Source organism: Typopeltis vanoorti, chromosome 5 (genome assembly GCF_054136105.1).
Source record: "Typopeltis vanoorti isolate ZY-2024b chromosome 5, IOZ_Tvanoo_1.0, whole genome shotgun sequence".
Taxonomy (NCBI): domain Eukaryota; kingdom Metazoa; phylum Arthropoda; class Arachnida; order Uropygi; family Thelyphonidae; genus Typopeltis; species Typopeltis vanoorti.
The window spans coordinates 91,254,845-91,273,132 of NC_143553.1; the positions used below are offsets into that span (position 1 = coordinate 91,254,845).

The 18,288-nt window shown below is 37.4% G+C and overlaps 1 protein-coding gene across 2 annotated transcripts in view; it reads left to right on the forward strand.

Moving 5' to 3' along the window:
- Positions 1-18,288, forward strand: part of LOC150106648 (protein mothers against dpp-like) — a 149,860-nt gene that overhangs the window by 73,532 nt on the left and 58,040 nt on the right. The window lies entirely within an intron of this gene.

The window sequence follows — 18,288 nt, forward strand, 5'->3', positions numbered from 1 at the left end:
GTCCTTAGTTATGCCACTGACCTAAAAGCGCTTGTAGACACTGCACTTTTACCAGTCCGTACATCCCAGTCAACTGTTTCAAGAGGTACTTTTGTGGATGGCAGCATAAAATCATGTTTTTTTTTAAAAAGGTAATGTTATTTTTATTTTACATTGCAAGTTTACTATACTCAGAATAGCAGAAAATTTACACAGTTGATATTTTACTTACACATGCTTTAATTATATTCTTAATCTATCATCATCAAATTCCTGCCATGTACCCTCAAGGGGTGTACAGGATATGATAGTACAGCATGAAAAATTTACATCATTACTAACTTCCTATCTACAATTTTCCTCCAAATCAGTCTGTTACTTGTCAAAGACTCCAACATTATAAGATCTTATATTTCTATCGTCTAAGGCACTTTGTACATATCAATCCACCTGTGTCTTGGTCTTCCTCTGGGTCGTTTTCTTGGCAGAGAACACCTGTTTTGCTAATATTTCCTTGCCCATTCTGTTAAGTGACCATACCACCTGAGATTAGCTCTGCTAACGCATTCCTGGATGCTGATAATGTCAAGTTCTTTCCTAATATCCTCATTTTTAATATGATATTGTCATTGATGCCATCTGTTCATTCCTCAAATCTTTCTCAGGACTCTCATATCTGCAGTCTCTAGTCTTTGGTCAAGTGTTTTATTTCTAACCCAGCTCTCAGATCCATAAGTTAAAACTGGTTTGAACACTGTCTTGTATACAGCTAATTTAGTGTTCCGACTAATTTCTCTCTTATTCCATATGAATTTATTCAATTGACTTCCTACCATACCAGCTTTGTTGATTCTGTTGTCTATTTCCATATTTAATTTACCATCTTCACTAAAAATCATGCTTAAGTAGCTGAAATGTTTTACTTGTTCCACAGGTTCTCCGTTCACAACACAGTTGACATTTTCGATGATTCTGCTTATTTTCATTGTTCTTTGTCTTTTTATTGCTGACATTAACATCTCCAGTTTTGATATCATGTTTAATACCATTTACCTTCATAATGTGATCCATATAGATAATGAATAACAGAGGGGATAATATACATCCTTGTCTCACACCAGAATTAACATTAAACCATCTTCCTGTACTTCCTTCAATTCTAACTGCTGACTTACAACTCAAATAAAGACTAAGTATTGCTTGATATAATGCCCCATTGACACCATATAACTGTAGCATATTGAATAGTTTCTCTCTTGGCACCTTGTCATGTGCCTTTTCCAAATCGACAAAACTTAAATACAGATCTTTGTTGTATTCCCATGATTTCTCCACTATTTGTCGTAAAGTGAAAATCTGATCCTGACAGCCCTCTATTTCACCTGAATAAAGCTTGTTCTTCACCAAGCTTTTCTTCCACAATTCTTCTCAACCTTTTCTCAAGTATACTTGCATAGATCTTGCCAGGAACGCTCAGTAGGGAAATACCTCTGTAATTCTCACATGCAGTTTTATTTCCCTTTTTATATATGGGTACTCTGAGAGCTCTACTCCAATCATTGGGAATTCGTCCCTCTGTCCAGGCATTCTGAACTATGCAATGCAGCCACTATAAGACTTTTATACCACCATACTTCAGCATTTCTGGTTGAATATCATATACTCCTGCTGCCTTTCCACATTTCAAGCTTTTGATGGCTCTTTCTACTTTAAGTATGGATATGTATTCCTGACTACATGTCTGGTCAGTGTTTTTTACCACTGTGCTATCACTGCTTGTTTCATTTAGCAATTTTTCGAAGTAATTACTCCATACTTCAAGGATATCTTTTTCTCCCGTTTTCATGTCACCTTTATCATCTCTAACTTCTTTTACAGCACTCTTTCCTCCATTCCTAAGCTTCAACAACTTCCAGAATATTTTGCCATTTATTTTCTATGTTATTGCCAAAGTCCTCCCATGACTTTTATGTAGCTAGTTTTACACAGTGTTTAGCTTTCTTACATTTGTCTCTGTATTCTCTAAGAGCACAGGCTGACTTATTTGCCAGGAACTTTTGATATGCTTTCATCTTTTCTTTCACTGCCTCTTTAATTTCCTGTGTTCACCATGGGGTTCTTATTTTTCTGTCTTTGCAGACAACTTCACCATATGCCTCTCTAGCTGAATCAATTAGGGTTTTCTTCAAGGTTTAACAATGAATCTCCCAGGTTTGGTTCCTGTTCTCAAACTCTTTCATTTTTTCTTCAATAATCTTTGTTTAATTTAGTCTACAGTTCACATCTGAGAGCTGCTCAACTTTTATTCGCTTTAAAACTTTCTTACATGTTATTTTTTTCAATGTGAAATTCAATTTTATCCTGTTCAAGACTAAATAGTGATCCCTTTCAATTTCTAAACCTCCGTACACTCTGGTGTCCTGCACCGGGGAGAAAACATCACTATCAACAATAACATAGTCGATGAGACTTTTCTTATTTCTTGCCTCTTCTCTCCATGTGAATTTGTGACCATTTTTATGTTGGAACATGGTGTTAGTAACCAGTCCATGTCCTGAGTAGAAATCCAACAGATATTTGCCATTGTTATTATCTTTGCTCTTTTCTCCAAATTTTCCCAAAATATTTTTGGATGTCTGATAATCACTTCCTACTCTGCTATTTAGATCCCCAGCAAGGACCAACTTTTCATTTTTCATTGTGTCAGTTGCTTTCTCTAAAGCCTCAAAAACTTCCTCCACTTCAACCTTAGTAGGACCTTCTATGGGACCATAGGCACAAATAAGTGTCATTGTCTAGTTCCCCATTCTGATATTTGCCCACATCACTGTACCTGAGACTGCCTGCCATTCAAGAAGATTAGCCTCGTATTTTGTGTTGAATACTATGGCTACTCCTGCTTTTCCTTGATTGTCATTGCCTGAATATAACTTGTATTTATTGCTCAGAAAGATCTCACCAGTTTTTGTCTTTTTTTTGTTTCAGTCACCCCTATTATGTCGATCTGGTACTTATCTAATTCCTCAGCTACCTCCATTTCTTCGCCATTCAGGCTTCTTATGTTGATAGTACCGATCTTTAACTCTGGTGATGTTGAGTTGTGGTGTGTTTTCAGATTTGTTCCAGTAGCTGACTGCTGTTTGCCCTGGTTCCCTGGCAAAAACAACAGGGGCCTTGTTTAACTGGACGACGCCCCAGCCGGCATGAAATTTTGTCATTTTGTACCATCATTCTATATTTTGGTTTAACCAATAAGAATACAATTTTGTCGGCTAAATCCGAAATTGCCAGCCCATCCTCGTTCGTTCAGTATCCAGGAAGATACTCAACAGGGTGCACCACGAGAAGGTGAGGATTGGACATTAGGTCAGAAGCCTTGGTCAGTTCTCCGCATTGCTTTAAAGGCTATGTAGAGGTCTCCTCTCAGTTATACAGCTTTGACCCTTAAGCATCCCTTTAAATCTACCATTCTTGTGTTATTTTACTTTTGTCCCCCCCCCCCCCCCATTGTATTTATGTTGTTTTAATTGGACTTGCATATACCGGCCCTGAACATTTTATTTTAGAGGCTTATTGTTTAAAAACTATACAGTGCTGTGATTCAGAAGACAGTCTCGATATGATGGGTAGGACTTCATGTTACCTCTTTGTATTTGTCATCTTAGCTCATTGAATAGCAAGAAGTCTGCATAAATGTTCCTAGAAGTGAGGACATTATGTTTAAATCCATGATGCGACTTGGATGAATAATTCTAGACCTATCAGTACTGTGATTTTTTTACATTAGTCGTTTGTGGGGAAAAACTTGATGGTTCAGGTATTTGATTATTTTATGAAGGGAATGAATATGACCATCATCGCAATAATAAGTGTAGTTTCTTCAGTGGTCTAACATAGCAAGTAAAAAATGGTGGCATCATCTTTCTGGGACATTGATACTTTGTGTCTATTACTGCTACTATCTAAGAAACCAAGGAATACATGCATATTTAAAATACAGTATGGTATGATTGTTTTAATATCATTTTCTGTACGGAATGGTATTAAAGTAAACAACTTTTGTGTTTGCTCATTTAACTTGTATATTGTAATCATAAGTTTTAATAGTATGTAAAATTTTAATTTTATTATTGGTGACAATATGAACAATTATTGTAATAAAAAAAAGCTGATCACTAACTTGATTTTTATGAATTACAGCCAAGTAAAATTATTCATTTAGTTCTGCAAATTCTTAAATTAAAAATTGTGTTGTCATTATGCATTTAGGCTTAACAATACTTAAATGTGATACCATTTGTTGTTAATTTTTAATTGTTGATTCTGTTATAGTTAGCTTTTTATAACATAGTAGACTTTTTTTGTGTGTGTGTGAGATCTTATTTATTGTAAGCCTCCTAGAAAAGTATACTGCATTAGTATATAAACCTAGTTAAGAATTTGCAGCTAATATAACAGTTCTTCCTCATTACTAGTTCATCATCAAATTCCTGGTATCTGTACTCAAGGTGCATACAGGATACTACAGCATTACTATATGAAAAATTTTAATTATTACCAACTTACTATTGACAATTTTCTTCCAAATTAGTCTGTTATTTTTCAGGATGCTAATATTGTCAGATCTTAACATTTCTTTCTTCTAAGGCACTTCTAACTGCATCAATTCACTTAGAACTTGATCCTTCCCCCCTGGATATTTTTCCTGGCATCAAGCACCTGTTTTGCTGCCCTTTCCTCTTCTGTTCTGTTTAAAGTTCTGACTTACAACTTAAATAATAGACTGTATTGCTCTATATAATGTGTAGGTTTATGCCATATAATTGAAGGATCTTAAAAGGTTTTTTCTTGGCACCTTGTCATATGCCTTTTTCCAGAACTGGGAAATTTAATTACAGATCCTTGTTATATTCTTTTCATTTTTCATTGTTTTGTCATAAATTGAAAATCTAATACTGACAACCTCTATTTGACCTCAGTCTAGCTTATTCTTTTACAAGTTTTCCCTTCCATAATTTTTCTGATCCTTTTTTCAAGTATGCTTGCATAAATCTTACCTAGAAAACACTACATAGGGTCTACCAATTGTAATTTTTCTTTCCTTGCAGCTTCAATATATGTCTTCCTTGTTGAATCAATCAGTGTCTTCAGAATCTGTGTATGATTCTCCAAGGTTTAATCCTTGTTTTCAAAGTAACTTTCATTTCAATGTGAAATTCATTTTGTCTTGCTGACAAGACAAAAATCACTTTTCTTATTTCTTTTGTCTTCTCTCCATGTGAATTTATGTACATCTTTATGTTGGAACATTAGTAATGACTAGTCCATGTGCTGAACTGAAATCCAGTATTTACCATTATTATTAGCATTGCTCTTTTTTCCCAAAATATTTCTGTATGCTGGCATTCATTTCCTACTCTGCTGTTTGGATCTGCAACTTTTCCTCTGTTAGTTGCCTTTTAGACTCAAAGTTATTATCATTAGACCTCCAGGGATCAAGGACTCTTTGAAAGAAGCCATACATGGCACACACCAACTGTCATACCTTCTCTTAAACTCATTCACATTAGATGTACTTGCTACTTCTCTTCTACAGGTAGACTGTTTCACCTGTAATGTTTAGTTTTTTTGTATTTTATATTTTATAACTTGTTTATGATGTTACTTTTTTACTCTATGTATTTCTCCTCTTACTTTGTTCAGTTTAGAAATTATGGACTTTTCAACCTTGTTATAAATAACTTAATTTCCTGACGTTTAGACCTTCATATTAAGGTCATCATCTGGAGTATATACAAATGTACAAGGACAAGCTGAGTTACATTTCACATAGTAAGCTAAAGAAACAATGATTTGATAATTTTTTTTTCCTCTAGTGGGAAAAAAACAAACAGATAAATTTACAAATTGATTATTTAGAAACTACATCAAAGCTAAATTCTGTTTAAGATAACATGAGAAAACCATTCTTTCTTATAGATAGTTTTCTTACAGTAACATTGATGTCCTATTCTTAACATTACAATTGTTATTTTAGATTTAGGATTCTGGATTATCTACAGTCCTGTTTATAGTTAACTCTTAGAGAGAAAGCTTCCATGCACAGAATATGTGCCTTCCATATGCTTGGGATTTTTAGACCATCATCATTGTTCAGATTGGGGGTGCTTGATAAGAATGTCGCAGGCTTCCTTAAATTTGCGTTCATACCATGTTTTGGTGTAATGTAAACAACTGGTGCATTTCCAGTCAATTCTATGTAAAGTGTTCAGGGCATGATCAGAAAGGACAGCTTCACCATAGTTATTATATTTAATGTGTCTTTTATGTTCCTTTTGTTTGATAGGAATTGTGCATCCTGTTTCCCCTGTATATGGTATGTTACAGATGCAATAAAAATGGTATACTCCATGGTGGGCCAGCGGAGGGAGTGGATCTTTGGATGAGTTGAGTAAACTCATTAATTTTTCAGGAGGTTTAAAGGTGGCTTTGATGTGTTGCATTTTTGTAGTATTCTGTTTATTTTATCTGATGTCCCTTTAATGTATGGAATGGCTATAGTTTTATTGTAGTCTGGTTTATCTTTGTTTTTTTTATTGAGGTCTTGTAGAAAATTTTGTTAATAGTGTTTTGGCTGTAATCATTTTTTAGAAAAGTATTGCTGATAACTTTAAATTCATCTTTCAATGCATGCTCATTGGAGCAGATCTTCAAAGCCCTGTTTTTTAGAGTATTAATGACACTTAGTTTTTGTGTTGGATGGTGGTAAGAGTTTATGTGTATATATTGGCCAGTATGTGTCAATTTCTGGTAAACAGTGAAGGAAAGACTGCTAGAAGGAAGATGTGTGACAAGTGTATCTAGAAACGGAAGTGTGTTCTGTTTTTCAATTTCATTTGTGAACTGTATGCGTTTGTGTTGTTCGTTTAGGTGGCTAAGGAAAGTGTCTAGTGTCTGACGGCCATGGGACCGCCAGACATCAAAACTGATTAATAAATCATCTTTTTGTAATGTAATGTCTTTGATTATGTTTATGAAGTGTTGTGTGTTTCTGATATAGGATGGGGAATGACCTACCAAGTGTCTAGCAGCCATGGGACCAGATCACAAAAACATCATCAACGTATCTAAGCCAGACTTTGGGTTTTAAAGGAGAGGAATCTAGAACATGTTGCTCAAAATGTTCCATATAAAAGTTAGCAATAGGGTTGGGGGGATAATGTCGAGCCCATGGCTGTGCCTTCTTTTTGTAGGTAGAAAGCATTTTGCCATACAAAATAACCAGAACGTAATACATGTGCAAAGAGCGCCGTGATATCTGGAGGGAATTTGTTCTGGGACATTCGTAAAGAGGGCAGAGACGTCAAAACTGACTAATAAATCATCTTTTTCTGATGTAATGTCTTTGATTGTGTTTATGAAGTGTTCTGTATTTCTGATATAGAAGGGAAAATAACCTACCAACTCCTTGAGTGTTGCCGCCTAATTTCTTGGCTAGGTGATAGGTTAAAACCCAAAGTCTGGCTTAGATACACTGAAGATGTTTTCGGGATCTGGTCCAATGGCTGCCAGACACGAGGCACTTTCCTTAGCCACCTAAATGAACAACACAAATGCATACAGTTCACAATTGAGATTGAAAAGCAGAACACACTTCCGTTTCTAGATACGCTTGTCACACATCTTCTTCTGGCAGTCTTTCCTTCACTGTTTACCAGAAATTGACACATACTGGCCAATATATACACATAAATTCTTACCACCACCCAACACAAAAACTAGGTGTCATTAATACTCTAAAAAACAGGGCTTTGAAGATCTGCTCCAATGAACATGCTCTGAATGACGAATTTCTAGTTATCAGCAGTAATTTTCTAAAAAAAGGTGGTTACAGCCAAAACACTATTAACAAAATTTTCTACAAGACCTCAATAAAAAGCAAAGATAAACCAGGCTATAATAAAACTATAACCGTTCCTTACATAGAATACTACAAAAATACAACCTCAAAGCCACCTTTAAACCTCCTGCAAAATTAAAAGGCTTACTCAACTCATCCAAAGATCCACTCCCTCCGCTGGCCCACCCTGGAGTATACCTTATTTATTGCACCTGTAATATACCATATATAGGGGAAACAGGATGCACAATTCCTATCAGATAAAAGGAACATAAAAGACATATTAAATATAATAACTGTGGTGAAGCTGGCCTTTCTGATCATGCCTTGAACACTTTACATAGAATTGACTGGAAATGCACCAGTTGTTTACATCACACCCAAACATGGTATGAACGCAAATTTAAGCCTGTGAGATTGTTATCAACCGCTCCAATCTGAACAATAATGATGGTCTAAAAATCCCAAGCATATGGAAGGCACATATTCTATGCATGGAAGCTTTCTCTCTAAGAGTTAACTATAAACAGGACTGTAGATAATCCACAATCCTAAATCTAAAATTGTAATGTTAAGAGAATAACTTAGCTAATCACGTATAATAACCCTTAACTCGATTTTTTTCTCAAACAACTCCAAATTACTCAGTCGTGGCTGTTACTTCACTTAGGTCACACAGGTTCGATTTGTTTTTGTGAGACAGTGCTTTGGCTAACAAAGATCACGCAAGCTATTAACAAAACCAAACATGTTTATTCTAACATTATTATTTACACGTGTATGGATTTTAGCATGTATAATCTTACTCTCATTACAAATAATAAAATTATACTATACACGTTCTAAGCATTATGTAACACAAGCACTATTCAAGTCTACAGTATTCTTTTAAGAACATTAAGTTTCACGTTTTCAGTCTTTCTATCCTCTTCAACACATTATGCAATTAGTTAAACATCTACCATCTAGACACACAATCTAGACTATTGACATAAAGCAATCTACTTACAAACTCACTATATCATGTATAGTCATGGATCCTAAAGGGTTAAAGGTGAATTCTTCTGGTTTCTTTTTCCTTCTTGCGCAACTGCTGTGATTGGATGCTATCCGACCATAGTCGTCTGGCGATTTCCTCCCTTGTGACAGTACTGCATTTCTTTGGTGATGTCAGGAACTGGTTTGGCTGCGACAGTTCAGCATGCACGTGGATCGGTACATTCGTCGAAGAATTTCACGGGAGGCTACCTTGAAATATGGCCTCTTCTACCAACGAACACCCAAGATCTCCAGAACTACTGCTTGCAGGACCGCAACTCTTCCCCTCCTCGAAAGGCTTGCCTCAGCAACAAAAAAAAAAAAATAGTTTTTGCCCCTCAATTTCTGCCTTTTATATTATTTGCCGTCCCTTGGCCTTCCTTCCAAAACTTCCCGGATTTACTCGAAGCGTCCTTATGTCACCCACGCTTACGTTAGATTTTGGCGGCAAAAACTCATATAATCCAGTGACCTTTGAGACTGTTGTTGACTTCAGTTGACTAGCCTAATCATGTCTGATCTTATTAGTTACAATTGCTTGTGGTTCTACATTCAGTTATTCTAACATTATATCACAAAACGTATTACATTACAGTAGGTTACATACATTTCTAATTATTTATGGCCCATGTAAAATCGATATAGGGGAAATATATTTATGCTTTTCACCACAAGAGATTTTACAAAGGCCTACCCTCTCTCTCAAAAAAAATTTTCATAAAAAAGTTTTTTACTTAACCAGTGTCTGCACATTTTCTGGGGAAGACATGCCTACATTTTTCCAATGTATCACTTCTCTCTGTAATTTTATTGTCTGATGAACCAGTCTTGGTGTCACTTTCTTTTCCATACTCAAACTTTTTCCTACCCACAGGCAAGATACTATGAGAAAAATCCCACCTCCTATTTTTAGCCTTTGAGCAGTATGCGTTATGTCTCATCCTGCTCCAGTTGTACCTAGGATCTCTAATATGGGCCTCCACAACACTTTGCCAGTTCCACATCGGTTGGTTATAAAATTTGTCGAACCTTCTAAATCTCTCAATCATGTTCATCTCGATTGTGCTATGTTTACTGTCCCCAAATGGCTCTCATTTCTTTCTGATCATTTACTAACTTGACGTTTGAGATATAATAGGCATCATTCAAGGCTTCCGAGTAACTGTTCCCTCCAGATGATGAATTTAATGAAGAGTCAGTGTGGTCATTGTGACATTCTTCTCCATCCCTTTCAACCTGCTCGGTAAGTCTGACCTTATAGTCACTCTTGTGTTCTTTCTCATCAAGTGTTCTCTCTACTTGATCTTCTAAGATGTTGATGCCTGAAAGTTTGTTTCCTATTAGGAAAATCTCATTTGCAGCAAAATCGCAAGAGAACTTGCATTTCTCTAGAAAGTCAGTTCCCAAGATTATTTGCACGCTCGGGCAAGATGTCCTAGGGAGGACCAATAACTCTTGCGAGACACAAATTGAACTCTGGTAAGTACAATCTAACTCTTACTCTCTTTGACACACATATCCTGGGTATTGAAATTCCCATTAGCTTAATTGGTCTCTTCAGTTCAGATATACCATTCCATACACGGGATTTTATTTTCTGAAAAAACTTCCTGTTATGACAGAGGCCTGGGAACTGGTATCTAATAGGACATCACAAGGCATTCCTTGAATTTTCCCCCTTATGGTCATTTTGGACCTTTTTGGGTATTCTCTGATCTTGTTCTCTCTTTTTCATGGTCTGTTTGCATAACCATGATGAGTATGCACAAGGTTGGACTCATATCTGTTATTTCTGATGGAAGGTCTCTTATTCCTAAAACAGTCCTGAGCCATGTGCCCATATTTGTTACAAACAAAACATTTGGGAGGCTCTTTTCTGATCTTTTCCTCATTATTCCCTTCTTTTTGACATGGAGTTCTTTCAGAGGTTTTTGCTGTTAGTTCCCCCAGCTGCTTAATAACTGCATCAAGCCGGTCCATCATAGGCTGTTGCAGCCTTTCTACCTCCTGTCTAATTAACGAGCATAATTCCTCCAGGTTAATAAGGTTTTTCTTTTGGAATGGTTATCTCATTTTCAGTTATATGTTGGACATTAAACACATTTCCTTGTTCCTCCTCCCTTTCCTTAGGAGCTTTCATGGACTTTCCTTTAATTGTACTTGAGTCCTTTTCACACTTCACAAGAGGAATCATTTGTCTTTTTTATTAGATGAACTTGGCTGTTGTTGGAAGCGGGACGATGTCTCCAAGCTTCTCCTCTCTCTCTCCTTTACAGCGAGATAACATTCCTCTAGATTAGTGATCCTCTTTTTGTATGCGGTCTCCTTTAGTTCATCTTTGATTCCCAACCTGAACTGGTGGAATACCGCCCAGTCAAGATGAGGTTTATCGTCATTTGAGACGCTTAGACTATTTGCAATGGTCAATAGGTTATTGTAGAAGTCCGTTACGTTCTCCTTTTCTCGAGCACACCTCTGCAGTTTCCAAAGGTTTGGACTTATGCTTCTTACCTTGGAGAACTGGGAAATCAAGGTGTCCGTGAACTTAGTGTATTCAAAAGTGTCCCTAAGTATCGGGAATGAATACAGAAAGTTCTTGGCCCTTCTGACCAGTTTGTTCCTAAGTTCATTCATTAATTTCGTATGATGATTCAATGGCCATGAGTCCCTTTTATGGGGAGGTACGGCACTACCTCAATCCCCCTATTTTTATCTGGGCTTGGGACCGGCATAGCTGACAATTCAGACCTATGGCTGGAGTGATTGTCTTAAGTATTCCTGACTGTATCCATGTGTGTGTTCACAGGGCTGGTTTGCCTGCTTGTTGGATGAAAAACGGGATGGCTGAGGAAGATCCTTAAGCTCATGCGCCATTGACGGGAATCGACCCTAGGACACTCCTTCCCCAGGCATATGGTTGCGAAGTGCATAGCCACTAAGCTAATCGTGTGGACTGTTCCTAAGTAGAGTTAACAGTTGGAAATCTGACCAATTTCCAGCCCTTCTCAGCTCCTCTACGAAACTAAAAAAATGCTAAGCCATCGTCATTATGGTCACCAGAAAATTGTGGGATGACAAGTTGAGGGTTTATGGTACGAAAAAATTCCTTGTTGTCCATCATGGCATTATTTGATTGGTCACTATTCGTAACTTCACAATTTATGATTGTCTAACAAAAAAAACTTCTCAAAAGTTAAGACTTATAACTGCCTGATCTATTACCAAAACTGTCTCAAAATCCACAATATTCTTGGTGTTATTTAATTGTAAATCCTGCCGACTGTGCCATTTGTAATGTTTTCGTAATTTGTAATTTATAGTTTGTTATAGAAATTTTACACACGGTGAGTGGGTGTGTAAAATTTCTATAACAAACTATAAATTACAAATTACAAAAACATTACAAATGGCACAGTCGGCAGGATTCTTTTTCTTAACTGCACACAAACTTAACTTCAACAGATGCTCCATCATCCTTTCCCGCCTTCCATATAATGAAAACTTGTATCAACCAATATCCAGTAATGCCCTTTCAGAAGTTTATAGACTTTTATCATTTTGCTCTTGTTTCTCCTGTCTACCAGTATTTGTAGTCCACATATTCTCAATACAGTCCAAGGACTGATACCTGGGGCACACCACTGGTCATCATAAATGTGGTAGATTCACCCCCCCCCTCTCCCCCCATACAACACTTTCTGATGTCTTTCAGTATCAAAGGCACTAATTTATGTTCCAATCCCGTGGTCTCTAGTTTATGTAACAGCCTTTCGTGTGGTATCCAATCTCAGCAAAGTCCAACAGATCATAGTGTATTCATTCCCTTTATCCAACACAGCCGTAACATTATTATAAAATAAGAGCAAATTACTCAGACTTGATATCCCCCTTTAGTAAACCCATGCTATTCCTTGTAAATTATAGCTTGTTGGTCCACCCAAATTCTGTATGTGTGAGTGCTTACCATCTTCTTTAAAATTGTCACAATTACTCCAGAGATTGATTATTAAGCAGATCAGTCTCTTAGCTCTTTGTGCAATGGGATTATCATACATTCTTTTTCAATCCTGTGGGGTCTTTCCTGAACTAGGACTCAAATCATACAAACCTGATAATGGTCTAGTCAGTTATGCTGAACATTCCTGCTGATATTCCATCTGTCCCAATTCAGCAATTGGGACAGATAGGATATCATTGTTATGATATATCATATCTTGATTATAAGTGTTTTTCACTCAGATTAATCAATAAATGGAAATCGTAACAGTGGGTACTAAGGAGCCGATTATAACCTGTATCATCAAGCCAGTTTCAGCCACTGTAAGTACCCACTATGCTACTGTGCAAAGCAAAGATGGTAGCAACAAAGGCCAACAACAGATGCCTCATGTCTTTCCAGCACAGCACCCTCAATCACTGACAAACTCATTGATAATATAAAGTGCAGCAGCTGTAAAATTGATGTTGTCAATAAGGAAAAGGGTATATTGTGTGATTTCTGTTGCCACTGGCTACATGCTTCCTGCATCAAAAATAGATGAATTAGTGCACAAACTATAATTGACCTCAATCAGCCCTTCTTCTGCTCACTATGCCTCCCTTCTGTAAAACATCTTCTGAACTTAGGTAAATGAATCAAACCTAGAACAGCATCTTAACACTATGAACAAAACTTTCTCCTAGAACATCTGAATGCTGGAAACTAAGCATGAAGTACCCAAATCAGCATCACCACAAGTGGACTTTCCCGTCAATAAACTCTATGACCTAATAGCATCAATAGTACACGACTCAATCAAGGTCGAAAACAATAAAATCAACACCATTAGTCTAAACTTTCTGATGGAAAATGGCGAATCACTAAATGACGACATCAACAAATTAGCTAGAGAATGCAACTTTCATTCTAGAAATATCGTCAGGTGCCATCGTTTTGGACCCATAAATAAAAGAAAGGACAGAACAAACTTTCAATGCCTCATGAAAGTGACTTGTGAACACCGACAAGTGCATCTAAACTGATAACAGCGATTAATAACAAGTTTAAGGACACTTGACCCCAATCGCACATATGTGCTCATCCTGACCTAACTTTTGCCCAGAGAGAACAAAGATGTCAACTTCAAAAACAACTTGAAGAAAAATGCCAAAATGGAGACAACAGTTGAGTCATTGACTACAAACAAGTTAAATTAGTGCAAAAATCAAGTGATGCCACTAGTAGTGACCATGGACGCTAGTATGCAGGCATTGCATAGGAAATGTGCAAGACCCTTGTGGGCAAATATGTGCTCCACAAAGCTTTGCATATCCACTTCACTAGCATCTGTGACTTCAACCCTGACCTTAGTGTCCACTACCATCTTTATCCTACCAAACTCCACCTACTCTTTTTGGCAGAATATCAAATTACATGTTCTCCCCCAGCAGTATTTATCTCAATCTTCCAAACTACACACTCTTTAACTCCTGTCAACCCAAGAGTGGCATCTGTGCATGTATCTGCTCTGACACACCTTGCCAGAGAGTACCTGACCTAGAATTGCCCAACTTTTGACCTTCTTTGGTTGAAAATCTCCCTTTCCCACTCAGTCAAATTCATTTGCTGTCTCTATTGCTTCCCTAATGCCACCAACCACTCTGAACTCTTTAATTTCCTCTCCTTAAAAATTGATTTTCTCCAGTCCTACTCTCCTAACAGCAAAATCATCCTCCTAGGAGATTTTAATGTCCGCAACACCAACTGGCTTTCCTCCTCTAGTTGTACAAATCTAGAAGGCAGAGATGCTGAAACATTTGCCATTAGCAATGACCTTACATAAATTGTTCACGTGCCTACCAGGTAACCAAACCACTTCCCAAAAACCCTATCTCTTCCTTACCAATGACTCTTTCAAATACAAATGGAATGTAGTGCCCCCCCCCCCCATAATTCTGACCACAATCTAGTGCTCATTTCATTCCCCATATGCCAGCCTGGTTGGCCAAGTAGTTAGCTTATCTGCTCTCCAGCCAAGAGGCTGCGGATTTGATTCCCACCAAGTGAATGGATGTTTGTGATTGTCCTACTAACCAATTACCATATGTACTGATGTGTCCTAACACAGTATGACCTTTGATGTCTTTGTACTATAAAAATCAAAAAAACATAAAAAAATCCTCCCCATGCAACAACACTTACACGGCCACTCCCATACAAGAGCAGTTTGGCATTATAACAGTGCTAAGTGGGAAGCTTCCGTGACTTATATGCCTCATTCCCATTGTTGGATTGTTGTTTCCGGCATTCAAACCCAAACGTATCATTGAAGTAATCCTTACTGTCATGGAAACATACATTCCTCACACTACTCTGAACTATCATCCCCTAACTAAAGCCTGATTCTCCAAAAGATGTGTCAAACCTGTACAAATAAAAAATCAAGCATACCACAACTGGCTTATATCAAGACCTTCATCCTCCTTTTAGAATAGCTGTAAGAAAACTATCAATGCTTCCAAAATAGAGTTTGAGAGCAAAAAGCAGGAATCTTGCAGCCTATCCAAATGACATCCGAGCCTTTTGGTCTCTTGCTAAAAGCAATTGGTCATAACTTTTGCCCTAACATGTCCTGATGGCTCTATTGCATCATCACCCACATAAAAAGCCAGTCTCCTGGTTTCATACTTTGCCTCCAATGCATGCATAACTGACAATGGTAATGCCCTTCCCAACCATTCCAGATGCCCAATATACAATGCACCCTATACAGGGCTGTACTTACACTTTTCCCGAGACACTAGAATGCCCTAGAGCCCCCATCTCATTGTTTGAGATCCTTAAATTGGCCCTAATTTTTCGGGGGGGGGGGGCCTGCTAGAGCCTCACATGCCAATATATAAGTATGGCCCTATCCCTATATCCTAGATCAGAAAAATATTGTCCAAATTAGACACAAAAAAAAGTCTCCTGGCCCTGATGGCATTCCTCAAGTTGTCCTGAAGGTTTGTACACTAGAGCTGACTCCTATCCTATGTTATCTATATATATACTCTCTTACTCTGTTGGCATATATATATATATATATATATATATATATCTCACAGCCTAGAAACTAGCCTATATTCAACCCAAAAAGGGTGACAAATCACTGCCATCAAACTACCACCCTATCTCACTCACCTCAGTCCTATCTAAAGTAATGGAGAGACCATCAATTTCTAACTCCTACACTACCTTGAAGGCACCCAGCTAATAAACAATTACCAGTATGGATTCTGTCACTGCCAATCAACAGGAGATCTACTCACATATATCACCCATCTCTGGACAAATGCCACAGAGAAGTTTGATGAATCTCAAGTGGTTGTACTTGATTTCTTCAAAGCTTTTGACCGGGTCTGGTGTTTGAACTGGGTCATTTGGTCTGTCTCAGGACTTCTGCAGTTGGATTGCCAGCTTTCTGTCTGGATGTGCACTATGTGTGATGAAGAATGGTTCCTTATCCTCTCACCATTCAACTAATCCTGGGGTTCCACAAGGTTCTATTCTCTTGCCAACCCTCTTCCTTCTATATGTCAATAACCTACTTCAGTTGACCTCCAACCCAATGCACAGTTTTGCAGATGACACTCCTCCCTTTCAATGCCTCAGCTTCTAAAAAACTGGGATTTCTCTTTCACTCAAAATGTTACTTCACCTCTGGACAGCTTAACCTTATACAAATCACAAATCTGCCCAGCTATTGAATGCTACTACATTTGGAGTGGGGCCCTAAGAGCTCCCTTAAAATGCTTGATTCAGTACAGAGGAGGGCAATTATATTAATAACCCATCTCTTACCAATTCACTCTCCCACTTTCGCACAGACATTTGGTTTCTGCAATATGTGTATTCTATAAATATATCCATTGCAAATGTTCATTTGAAATAGCATCAATAATTCTCCCACTCAGTACTAAATTTGTTGGGACATGTGCAACTGCCGCCCAACATCCCATCACAGTACACCTTGAAACTCATAGGGATGGAGGAGGAAAAGAAACAAGTTTCTTTTCCTCCTCCATCCCTATTACTGTTGTATTGTGTAATTCTTCCCTCTGATGTGTTTCCCAAGCAATACAATATACAGGTTTTAAATCAAATGTAAACAAATTTCTCCTTTCCCATCCCACTACCCATACATGGTACTAACGTACTATAACCAACCTCTTGTGTATGGGCTCACATAAAAAAAAATCTTCTTATGGATCTCTTGATTAATAGGATTTTAAATCCATTTCATTAACCCATCCTGTATTTTCTTCAAATTTTGGAGACATATTCAGATACTATGTTATTTAAGCATCTTTTCAATGCTTCCATGCACTGCTGATATCCTTCCCATTCAGTAACTGATACCATGGGACCAACGGTAGTATTCTCCTGAGTTTGTCATAATTTTCAGGTTTGTAGTTCAATATATATAACGTCCTGATTGAAACATCCATGTAGTTGGCTACCTACCAAGTCTGTTCTGCATGATCACTGTTACAGACTGGTGGCAAAACTGTCTTATCCTTAACCGGGACACCTTCTGATGCTATGATCAAATTTAACACACTTTGTCCTAGAGTTGCTTCTTTCATCTGCTGATTGAAAAAGTTATCTTGCAACAGCTCAGTAATTCCCCTTCATTTTAATCAAGCATTTTCTCTGCTATCAATTAAAGATGCTAAAAAATTATATTCTTGGTTTTATCCTTTATCCAAGTGTGGGCAAACAAAGTTTACATGTGAGGTAACTTCATGACTGGGCTACTTGTATATAGAGGCTGATGACTTCACATCATTTGCCTTAGTACCCCATAATGCAACACACACACACACATCCTTAGACATGTATAATACTATGCATTATGGGAAGGGCCAATACCCAGACCAGTTTTGACCTTTATTGAGGTCTCATCAGGGGGAGCCAGACCCAAAGGTGATAAGACGGTGGATACAGAAGTCATATTTTCATATACGAGTAGCCAAAAGATGTCACACTTTATTACTAAAATACTGTGGATTAGAGATATATGTTGGAAGTTTTTTAAAAAACTTCCAACAGTTTTCTCTGCTACTGAATCAGTATTTGGATAATAATTACCTCTGTTTAGTACCTATCAAGGTAATTTGATAATGCATTTTTCATTCCCAGCAACTGAACCCCCCAGGTTTGTAGTAGCAATCCATTATGTATTTCATCCTATTATCCTCATGTCACACTAGATATCCTCAAACTCACTGCTACATGGGACATTTTTACCATTGCTTTCATGCATGTCTACCGTATGAAGTCATATGATATCATCGCAGATGAAGTAACAGTCTATGAGAGCCAGGTTTCAGGTAATATATTCGCCAAA